This window comes from Kogia breviceps, chromosome 20 (assembly GCF_026419965.1).
Source record: "Kogia breviceps isolate mKogBre1 chromosome 20, mKogBre1 haplotype 1, whole genome shotgun sequence".
NCBI lineage: Eukaryota > Metazoa > Chordata > Mammalia > Artiodactyla > Physeteridae > Kogia > Kogia breviceps.
In genome coordinates this window covers 23,595,974-23,608,232 of record NC_081329.1, presented here as the reverse complement: position 1 = coordinate 23,608,232, position 12,259 = coordinate 23,595,974, and the positions used below count along the sequence as shown (strand labels likewise).

The following is a 12,259-nucleotide window of genomic DNA, read 5'->3' as shown; positions in this document are numbered from 1 at the left end:
AAATAAAACAAGAATAGATCTCTTTCTCCACTGTGCTGTGAACTTTTTTGGGCAGATGAAGCATATCTTTCCTTTAGTATAAAATCCCTTAAACTTGACACGCAGTGATCCATTTGCTCAGTTATTTACTCAATATCATTAAATATCTGTTTAACCCATCTAAGGGGCAAATTACTTCTCCCATGAAACATTTTCTTACCTATAAAATGGCCAAAAATAATATAAGTTTATAGAGTTATTACTTGAAGTAATTAAGAAAATGCATGACAGTGCCTCCCTCCTCTGTGAAAAGTACTTGTCAGTCATTGTATAGAGTAAAAAAAGATGATTTTGTAAGGAAGTGGATCAAGTCCTCAAGAAGTTGCAGTCTGCTAAGAAAAATAAGGTATGTTCATAAATCCCTCAAAGTTACAGAAGAAAGTGGCATGTCTGAAAGAAAAATACAGAAAAAATGCCATAGGAGTTTGGAGAAGAGAGGATACTTCTAGGATTATAAGACACAGTATTTTGCACAAGGCATTTGAACTCTGCTTTTAAGGATGGATAGGATTTGGACATATACAAATGGAGGAGAGAGAATAGAGTTACTTCCTGAAGGTGCAGTGTGAGAATAGAACTAAGAAATAGATGCCATAAGAGAATAACCAATGGTTCGGTTTGGTTGGAGTATGTGGTTTATGGAGGGGGCAATGGTAAATAAGGTTGGAAATGTAAGTATGACTAGATTGAAGATGGGTTTCAGTGCTTTTATTCTGGAGGCCAAGATTGGGGGTGATAGTGAGAATAGAGAGGTTGTGAGGTGGAGTGGATGTGTAATGAAAGAGGACAGAAAGTTCAGTGAGGGACATATTGGATTTGAGATGTACCAAGAGCCTTCTTGTTGGATTGCTAGGGAGAGCTGAGAACTGGGACACTGGGGGAGAGGTACATGGTGTGGTACCTTGGCTGTACCTTTACAGCAAGCAACTTCCAATATAATTCAGTAGACTAGAACCTCCCTGTAAGACTTTTGTAAACACAGAGCCTCAGCAATTCCATCACTTATCTCAATCCCTAGCCACTGAAGGGAGTAGAGGTGACATAAGAAGTGAGAGTGAGTTTATTCACATTTTAAAATAAAATTTGAAAAAGATCTACTGAAGGTGTTGAGGACCAAGAAGTGCCATACTGCGTACATTTTGGATTCAATTTATAGTGTATTCATGATGGTCTGGGGTGAAGGAACCTTAATAAGCCCTCGAAACAATTAACTGAAATAAGTTATTGATAAGGACAAAAAAATTAGAGCAAATAATACACCTTAACTACACAAGTGCCAAGAGTAATCACAAGATAAAAAATGACTGATATGTGAAAGGCAATAAAATCCAAAGGAAAAATGAATTGCTAACAAGTTGCTTTTTAAAATATTTTAATGTGGTAAGTTGCCATTCACATGAAAGGATTTTTTGATATGAGGATCAAAAAGAAATTTCTGGCAGCAAAAATTATTGACATAGAAAATTCAAGGGAAGCAGTGAAAATCCCATTACCATGTCAGGGAGCCTTATCTGTAGTTTATTTTCTGCAGCTTGATTTTGTTGATGGAGACTGGTTACAAAGATTAGGAGCCATAAAGATAAGAAAAGTTGATAGACAGAAAAGGTAACTTGAAAACAGCATAGGATACAGCCAACATGACAGAATAATATCTTAACACCCTATAACTCTGAAAATATCAAATAAAAGACTCCCTGCCATAAAACCTCAGGAAAATAACTCTGTGCAATAATATAGGGAGAATATTTATTGGAAGGACCAATTTTCTTCATGGGCTTTGGGCCCATTTAGTAATATAATACGTATCAGAAATCTCCGCCGTGATTTCTCATAATTTTGTGTCTAACAGGAGGACTTCCTGTAAAATATAAGGGCTTAGGCAATACACTTAGAGTGAATTCTCCAGAAAGTCAGAAAATAAAGTCAACATGACTTGTTTTCTCACTATTTAGGGTCTGAAATCAGAAGACCTGGCCTGACACCAACCTTTGAGTTGATCCTGTGAGTAAATAAATAGTGGGAACAGAGATAGAAAGATCTGCAGAGACTTTGAAATTCAGGTTTAAAACTTTTTTATTTATAAAAATATTATATTTAAAACTTTTTTATTTATAAATTTTATTTATTTATTTTTAAATTTTTATTTTTTGCGGTACGCAGGCCTCTCACTGTCGTGGCCTCTCCCGTTGCGGAGCACAGGCTCCGGACGCGCAGGCTCAGCGGCCATGGCTCACGGGCCCAGCTGCTCCGCGGCACGTGGGATCTTCCCGGACGGGGGCACGAACCCGTGTCCCCTGCATTGGCAGCCGGACTCTCAACCACTGCGCCACCAGGGAAGCCCCTGGACTTATTTTAAAAAAGAAACAACAGGCCCTGAATAGAGTCACTTGTGCTCAGTCCCACATCCACAAACCAAGATTTAATACCTAACCTAATTATAGTTTCTGTATCTGCCAGGCTTGACATTTTAAACCGATTGGCCTGGGATTTCCTGATCAACACTAAGAAGGTAATCTTCAGAGGACAGTCATGCACCCTTCCCTTAGAGGAAGGTGACCTTGCCTGAAATCATCCTTCCTTTTGTATTTGACTTCCTTGTCTCACTCCCCTTTTGCCTTTAAAAACCTTTGAAAACCTTCCATTTTGTACAGTTCCTCGGAGTGCCTTTTTACTTGCTAGCCAACTGACCAACTCATGAATCATTGTATAAAGTTGATTCGATCTTCAAAATTTACTCAGTTGAAATTTGTTTTTTCACAGATTATATCCTTCTGGAAAAAAAAAAAAAAAAGGGTAGCTATGTGAGGTCTGCGGGGGAGGATGGTAGGCAGTAATATGACCAAATCTGTATTTTATAGAGTTGTCTGACAGGTGTAGAATAAGCTGAAATAAGAAGAGATTTGAACTAGGAAGAAAAATTAAGAAGTTTTTTGTTTGTTTGTTTTGCTCTGTTTTTTCCGGCTGTACTGTGAGGCTTGCGGGATCTTAGTTCCCCAACCAGGGATTGAACCCATGTCCTCCTCAGTGAAAGTGCTGAGTCCTAACCACTGGACTGCCAGGGAATTCCCAGGCTCAGAAGTTCTTATAAAACCTGAACTAGATAGTGGCAGAGAGCATGGTCCAAGAAGTGTTTCTCAAGTAGAATTATAGGGTTAGAGGAAAAAAGATCACTGTTATATCTTTAAAACACATTCTTTTAGTGAACGCCAAAATAAAGTTTTTTAGCCTTCACCTAAGATTTTGCTCTAAATATTAATGAATAATGTGATTGAATGTAATATTCTAGATTGACAGTTATTTTCATGCACACTTGGAACATACTACTCTATTGCCTTCTGGACTTCATTGTTGATGAGATGTTTGCTATCAGTCTATCAATAACTTTCCTTTGCTAATTTTTATGATTTTCTCTTTATTCTTTATTTTCACTATGTGACCAAGGTGTGGATTTATTTTTATTGTATTTTTATTTCTTGCTTGACTCTAGAAGTAAATTTTTGATCTAAAAATTCAGTTTTTAATCAATATTCTGGAATATTCCTAGCAATTAATTCTCAAAGGTAGTCTACCACCATTCCTTCCTTTCTCTGCTTCTGCGGTTTTTATTAAACATTAGATATAAGGCTTCTCAATCTATCTTTGATGTCTCTCAACTTCTCAATATTTTTTTCTCTTTTACTTTCTAGACTGCATTCTGGATAAGCATCTCAGTACCATTTCCAAATTCACTAATCAGCTCTTTTACAGATTTCAAGTTAGAATGTATCCCACCTACGGCAGTTTTAAAATTTTGAGGATTCATGTAAGTTTGATGTTCAAATTGTCTAATTGATTCTTGAAATCAATTGATCCACATGATTTTGTTTCATTTCTGTTTACATTGTTTCAAAACTTTATGTTCTTTTCAAGATGGCAGTTATGCATTGGTTTATTTCCTTAAACACAATTATTTTACTTATTTTAAAGTTTTCATCAGACTGTTCAATGAAGAGAATTTCATATTGAGTATTTTGATATATTTTTTTTTTGTGGTACGCGGGCCTCTCACTGCTGTGGCCTCTCCCATTGCGGAGTGCAGGTTCTGGACGCACAGGCTCAGTGGCCATGGCTCACGGGCCCAGCCGCTCTGTGGCATGTGGGATCCTCCTGGACCGGGGCACGAACCCGTGTCCCCTGCATCGGCAGGCGGACCCTCAACCACTGCGCCACCAGGGAAGCCCGAGTATTTTGATTTTTGATTGCAATGGTTTTCTTAGCATTAGAATTCTTCAATTGTTTGTAATATTGCCCTGCAGGCCTCTCTCTCTCTCTCTCTCTTCTCTCTCAGATACACACACACACACACACACACACACACACACACACACACAAACACAATCTCTTTAGAGTCTGGAGTCTCCAAAATGAATAAAAGAAAGAAGATGCATGGGAGTTACCAATTCAGGAGGACAAGTTTCTCTTACAAGGACTGACAGTTTGGTAGCAACCTTAGAAGTCTCTCACTACTGATAGTTCTGGGAAGTAGGTAAAACTAATCTTTTATCAGCATCTTGTTTAGCATTTATCTTGTGTATTATATTTATCAAATATGTATTAAATACATATTTTTTGAACTCATTTCTTAGTAACCATGCTAAAGAAAATTGCAAAACCACTCAAAATCATACCTACAAAAGGAAACTAAAGCCCTATAATTATATAGAGGTCTTCTAGAAGCATTGAAAAGTTATACTATTTCCAGAAGGAAAAAAATAATAAAACATTACTGCAACTATTAATCCAGGTCTGAAACTCCCATGTACTATATTAGGAAAGTAAGAGACCAGAGCAGATGTAGTCAGGATGTGCTCATTATCATAAAGTCTGGGAATGTGAGCCCCACAGAGAAAAGGTTGACAGCAAGAGAAGAAATGAGCAGAAAGGAAGAATTAAGGAGATGCTAAAGGGTTTAACATGAGGTGGGGTTTACAAAAGACAAGCTCTGTTAATTGGAAGTATAGAAGCGTTAATAAAAAATGAGGCTGACTGAATGCCCATAGAAGATGTTAACCCAAGGTCTGGAGAGATTTAGGAAAGGAGGAGACATCATAATAAGAACTATAATATATTATATTTGTACAGCAAATTACTTTTTATGAAGCATTTCTACAGACTTTATCTTATGTGAACTTTACAACCACCCTATGAAGTAGAATAATTATTATTTAGGTTCACTGGTAGTAACATATATTGAGCAGCTTCTTTGTGCTAAGAAATTTCACCTGTTTATACAGTTTAATTGGAGTCAGAGAACCTGGATTCAAATATCAGCCCTTCTACTTATAAGCTAGGAGGCCTTGGGCAAGTTACTTAATATCTCTATTCTTCCATAAACATTTTTTCAGATTACACATGTATGTGTTAATATATGGTATTTGTTTTTCTCTTTCTGACTTGCTTCACTCTGTCTGACAGTCTCTAGGTCCATCCATGTCTCTACAAATGACCCAATTTCATTCCTTTTTATGGCTGAGTAATATTCCATTGTATATATATGTACCACATCTTCTTTATCCATTCCTCTGTTGATGGACATTTAGTTGCTTCCATGTCCTGGCTATCATAAATAGTGCTGCAATGCAGACAGAGAGAACAAACGTATGGATACCAAGGGGGCAAAGGGAGGGGCGGGATGAATTGAGAGATTGGGATTGACATATATACACTATTGATACTATGTATACGATAAATAACTAATGAGAACCTACCATATAGCACAGGGAACTCTACTCAATGCTCTGTGGGTTGATGAGAAGGAAATCCAACAAAGAGGGGATATATGTATATGTATAGCTGATCCACTTTGCTGTACAGTAGAAACGAACACAATACTGTAGAGCAACTATACTCCAATAAAAAATATATATATATATATCTGTTCTTCCTTACATATAAGATGGATCTAATAAAAGTTCTTATTGAAAGGGTTGCTGTGAGGCCTCAATAACTTAAGACATTTAAACTACTTATACAACAGGGAATTCCCTGGTGGTTCTGTGGTTGGAACTCTGTGCTTTCACTGCTGAGAGCCCGGGTTCAATTCCTGATTGGGGAACTATGATCCTACAGGCTGTGAGGTGCAGCCAAAAATAAATAAATAAATAAAGTACTTAAAACAGCCTGGCACATAGCAATGACCTTTTAAATGTTATATATAATCATAATGATGATAATAATCATTATTTTCTTTTCTGATGAAGACATGAGGTTCTGAAAAGTCATGTTCTCGATCAAGGTCACATAATTACTCGTGTTAAAAACTCAAAGCTGGATTCTCACTCCTAAATTCTGTGCTTTTCTAGGAACATTGCATATTGCTCCAGTTGTAGTTTGTGACGATGTTGAGACAGAACGTTAATATATGAAATGAAAGAGTATGTGATATATAAAAACAAGCTGGAGACATCCATTGGGAGAAGAGTCCTCAGGTAAAGTGAGTACGTCAATGAATGTAGATAAAGAACCTTCCGAAGAGCTGTTTTAGCTTTGTGTTCTTAGTGTTTGGTACAGTATGTGACACCCCCTAGGTGAAACTGAATTACTTTTTGGCCATCTAATAACCATTCTCCATTGAAAAGTAAGACTCCAAATGGCCTTTGGGAACCACCTCTAACCCACTCTCAGTCATAGTATTTGGGTGAGAATGACTCCTAATCACCCCCTAGCTACAGGGGTAGATGGTCATGATTTGATTCATCTCCTCAATATCCTATTTCCCTGTCACAGCAAATGGTCATAAATGGGCATGTAAGTCAGTCCAAGCCAAAGAAAACTAAGGAGAAATTTGCTGGAATTTGGCAGAGGGAAATTTCATTTCCTCTTGGAAATACCAGTAGGTGCACTTACACTTCTCTTAGATGGGGCCCTGTGAGGATGTGAGGGCTGGAACTACTGCTGCCATTTTTCTATTATTAGAAGAGCATGAAAGAGAATAGAGGGGGAGGAAAAGTCTTTGGTGATATCAGCTGCTTGTTGTGTGCGCCCATGAATTGAGTCTTGTCTGAAGCCAGTCTTTTGGAATTTTCAATTATACGGCTCCCACATTTTTTTTTTAAAGTATGTGTTACATTTTTTTGGTCACTGGTAACACAAAAAGCCCTGATACAGTAAATGTTTAATAAATATTGTTATGAAAAAATTTGCAGTTTATTTTACGTAAAATGGGTGCATAACACTAATATGTATAAAGATATTAAAAACAGTTTAGAAAAGGGAACAACCTGACAGAAAAGCAAGTAGAGTGTAGACAGTTCACTGAAAAAGAAATAGAAATGGCTCTTAGCCATATTTAAAGAAAAAGCTTAAACTGGCTCAGTTTAAAAGATATACAAATTAAAACTACATTGAGATACAATATCTCACCCATTACAGTGACTAAAATCCAAATGTTTAACAATGCATTTGATGAGATTCTGGGTTAATAGGCACTTTACTGCATTTCTGCTTGGAATACAAATTGTCATAACACCCATGGAGTATTTGTTGGCAATATCCAGAAAATTTACATATGAATTTTCCCTAGGCCAAGCTATACAGGCAAAAATTTTTTTTTAATTAAAAAAAAAGATTATATGGACATGGCTATATATTGTGCTAGTTGAATTTAAACAATAATACATCTACTCAATAGAGTACTCTGCAGCTGTAGAAAAGGATGAGGAATATCTCTATATCTTAATATATCCAGTATATCAATATTAAGTGAAAAGGCAAGGTAGGGAAAAACGTATATAGTAGGCAAGCAATCGATTAAGAAGGAGGTTATATGAATACATATATTGATATTTGTTTATTTTTTTTAATGGAGGCTAAAGTTTATACTTTTTGAAAAATGGTCACCTAAGGAGGAGGAAGTAGGGTGGGGACAGATATCAAAGCTAGACTTTTTGATATACCCTTGATTGAGGATCCATTAAATATTTTACATATAAATCAAAATTAAATTTAAAAGGCAGCTCCTAAAAACCAAAAGTGAGATAAAATAGTTCTTTTGGTGGCATAAAGTAACTTTTTCAAGTTACTTTAAAACACAGGACAAAAACAAAACACAAACTTTGTCATCAAAGGATCCAAAATCTAGGTGATGTTAGTATAATTAAAATAAGAAGTTAAGACTTCCACTTCTGGAAAGATGGAGTAGATGTTCATTTCCCTATTCCTCCCACTAAGTACAGCTAAAATCCCTGAACATTATATATATACAAGCATAAGAAGACTCTGAAAGGTGAAGAGAAGGCAGATTGGCCATGGACCTCAGGATCTAAGGAACAACATAGCAGTGAGTTCCCTCCATTTTCTTTTTGCCTCATGTATCCTGGACTGAATGCCATAAATGCTAACAAGCATAGACATAAAAGGAGCAAGAAAAGCCTAGTCCCTCTAGCCAAAGGCTCAGCAAAGGGGCAGCCTCGTAAGACAGACAACTCGCAGAAACCTCTACTCAAGTCAAACGTCATCCCACCCCCATCAGCCAAGGCTGAGTGCAGAGCCTAGACACTCAACCTTGCCTGACTGCTTGTTGCAAGTCACCCCTCACGCTGCCCCTGACCAGGGTGGTAAAAGAGTTGGACAACCAGGGAGCTGAAACTTTACCATCAGCAGTAACAAGGACTCTCCCTGCCATGTTGTCAGTGGAGGTCACCTGGGGAGTAGTAACTAGGCACTCCTATCCCCATGACGATGTCAATGGAGGCCAAGTGGAGAATGTGGACTTCAACCCCACTGGGCACTAAGCAGGTGGCATCCACCTTCTCTTGCTGGTGTGGTTTCAGAGGAGGCCTGCTAAAACAGAAGATTCAAATAAGAACCAGAGTATCATAACATAACATCCAACAGGTCTAGGATTCAAGCTAAACTCACTCACCTTACCAAGAACCAGGAAAGTCTCAACTTGAATGAGAATAGACAATCAGTAGATACCAACACCAAGATGACCTAGATGTTATAATTATCTGACAAAGATTTTTTTAAAGCAACTATGATAAAAATGCTTTAATGAGCATTTATGAACATATTTGGGAAAAAAAATTCAGCAAAAAGTTGAATATATAAAGGAAAACCAAAGCTGAAATAAAAAACTCAGTTGATGGGCTCAAAAGCAAAATGGAGAAGACAGAGAAATGTTTCAGCAAACTTGAAGATAGAAAAATAGAAATTACCAAATCTGAATAACAGAGAGAAAATAGACTGGGGAAAAAAAAAAAAAAAAGAACACAGCCAAAGGGACCTGTAGGACTATAACAAATATGTAACATTCATGTCCGAGAAAGAGTGGGACTAAAATAAATAATAATGACTAAAAATTTCCCAAATTTGGCAAGAGACATAAACATACATATTCAAGAAGCTGAGAAAATCCCATACAGGATGAACCCAAAGAAATACATACCAAAACAAATCATAATCAAACTTCTGAGCACTAAAGACAAAGAAAACTTTTGAAAGCAGCCAAAGAAAAATGATACCTTACCTGTAGGAGAAAAACAGTTCATTTGACAATTCAAATAAGATTTCTTATCAGAAAGCACAGAGGCAGAAGGAAGTGGCACAATATTTTTCAAGTGATGAGAAAAAAGAACTGTCAACCCAGAATTCTATAGCCAGTGAAAACAACCTTGAGGAATAAAAGGGAAATCAAGACACTCTCAAGAGAAGGAAAGCTAAAAGAATTTGTTGTCAGCAGATCTACCCTCAAATAATGGCTTAAGGAAGTTCTGTAAACAGAAGGGAAACGAAAAAAGAAGAAAACTTGGAACATCAGGAAGGAAAGAAGAACAAGAGAGTAAAACTATGAATTAGAAGAATTTTCATTCCTTTAGTCTTTAGTCTTCTAAATTATATTTCATGATTGTGGCAAAATTAGAACAATTTCTGATATGGTTATCGATGCATGCAGGGGAAACTTTTTATTTTTTTATTTAAAAAAAAATTTTTTTTTAAATTTATTTATTTATTTTTGGCTGCATTGGGTCTTCGTTGTTGGGTCTTTGTTGCTGCGTGCGGGCTTTCTCTAGTTGCGGCGAGCGGGGGCTACTCTTGGTTGTGGTGCACGGGCTTCTCATTGCAGTGGCTTCTCTTGTTGCGGAGCACGGGGTCTAGGCGCGTGGGCTTCAGTAGTTGTGGCACGCAGGCTCCGTGGTTTTGGCTCATGGGCTCTAGAGCACCGGCTCAGTAGTTGTGGTGCACAGGCTTCATTGTTCTGCAGTATGTGGGATCTTCCCGGAACAGGGCTCGAACCCGTGTCTCCTGCATTAGCAGGCAGATTCTCAGCCACTGAGCCACCAGGGAAGGCCCCAGGGGAAACTTTTTAGATAATTATATTATACATGGGAGAGGGTAAAGAGGGGTAAGATTTCATTCACACTGGCAAAATGTTTGTGGTAGGCTGTGACAGGGTGCATATATAATGTCATACCTAGAGTCTTCACTAAAAAGGTTATACAATGGGATATGCTTAGAAACACTATAGATAAATCAAAATGGAATGAAAAATGTTCAATTAACCTACATGAATGCTGGAAAAAAATCAATTAAAACTGAAACAAAAAGATGAAACAAACAGAAAATAAAAACCAAAATGACAGACACAATCTCTCACCTATCAGTGATATGTCAAAGGCATTACGCTGAGTGAAAAAAAAAAAAGGCCTTTCTCCAAAGGTTGCATACTGTATAATTCCATTTATAAAACATTTTCAAAATGAAAAATTATACTGATGGGCAAGAAATGAGCAGTTGCCAGGGGTTCAGGATGGGGGGTGGGGTGGGTGGGTGTAACTACAAAAGGGTAACATGAAGGAGATCATTGTGGTGATAGAACAGTTATGTAACTTGGCTGGGTGGTGGTTTCATGAGTCTACAGATGTCATAAAACAGGATAGAACTGTAAACACACATTGTACCAATGTCAATTTCCTATAGTTTTGTAAAATATAACCACTGGGGGAAACTGGATGAAGGGTACAGGTGACTGCTCTGCACTATCTTTGCAAATTCCTGTGAAAGTATAATTATTTCCAAATTAAATGTTAAAAAATTGTTATTCAAGAACAATGTTTTGAAAGTTATGAAGTAAATATGCACCTAGTGCTGTCGTAATGAGGAAACACAGGGCCTAATTCAATATAAACAAATCAGGACAACTTGACAGAAGAGGCAACATTTGCGCCGAAACTTGCAGGACAAATGTTTGTCGAGCAAAGCACAAAGCTGACTGGAGTATTTCAGGGTTATGGAATTGTATGTGCCCAAAAGAGGAAAACATCCAGAGGGAGGGCACGTGGCTCATTATGAACAGGCTATGTGGTCCCGTGGGAGAGTGGCAGTTCTAATGAATGAACATTGACACCTCCACAGACATTCCATGGACACAAGTTTATTTGCCCATGTATATGCTGACTTATGTCTTTCCTCCCCAATACAGATTGTTTCACTGTGATTTCATGAGAAAATATTGAGAAGCAAGACACATTTTTCTTTTTTTACATCTCATGCCACTGACCTTCAATTAATTATCCTTTTTATCATGGATGCATGCTCAAAATTTTAATAGAAGAAAGATGAGAGAAGAAGCCAGGTAGATACTGAGGAGAGGTGGAAGTGGATTTTAAACATTTATTAAATAGTGGGTAAAGTTACTATTAAAAAAAGTACAACGACTACCAAAAAACAATTGATCCCGTGGGATGGAAAATAGCTACAGTGTCCATGGGGGCTGGATGTACACAAACGCAGGATCTTGGGCCTTGTAAGAGGTTCCATTCAGGGAGACAATACGCTACCATCAGAAAATCAATACAAATGCTAACTTTTTCTTCTAGTTCCAAGTTACATTCAAATGATTGGAAGGATTGACCTGCCTCTGTAGGAAAAAGAATGAATCTGTTGTTCATCAGTATGGGTGAAATATTTCATTAATTCATTCACCCTTTCCTTTATCCAATATTTATTGAGTATTCATGGTGTGTCAGGCATTCTTCTAAACACAGGGGCTTTCAAAACTTAAAAGCAAGGAAAGAAATTTGCCACATAAGAGTTTCAGAACTTTTACATCTAAAAAATATGGAAACATGATTATGATATTCAATAAACTGGGGAAAATGTTGGCCCCAAATAGGAAAGACAAATGGTTACTATCCTTAAAATACAAAGAGCTCATATAATTTTGCAATTGAAAAATGGG

At 37.2% G+C, this 12,259-nt stretch overlaps 1 protein-coding gene across 8 annotated transcripts in view; it reads left to right on the top strand.

The window, feature by feature from the left end:
• The window catches only part of FUT10 (fucosyltransferase 10), a 434,768-nt gene that overhangs the window by 202,549 nt on the left and 219,960 nt on the right, over positions 1 to 12,259 (top strand). For 2 of the 8 annotated variants that reach the window (XR_010838422.1, XR_010838415.1), the window contains 2 exons: positions 1,992 to 2,040; positions 6,381 to 6,506. The exons of 4 other annotated variants lie outside the window; for them this stretch is intronic. The gene's annotated coding sequence lies outside the window, so the exon portion shown is untranslated. Of the gene's footprint in view, positions 1 to 1,991; positions 2,041 to 6,380; positions 6,507 to 8,247; positions 8,300 to 12,259 lie in introns of those variants that run through there. 2 more of the 8 variants (XR_010838418.1, XR_010838416.1) reach the window with 2 other exon arrangements.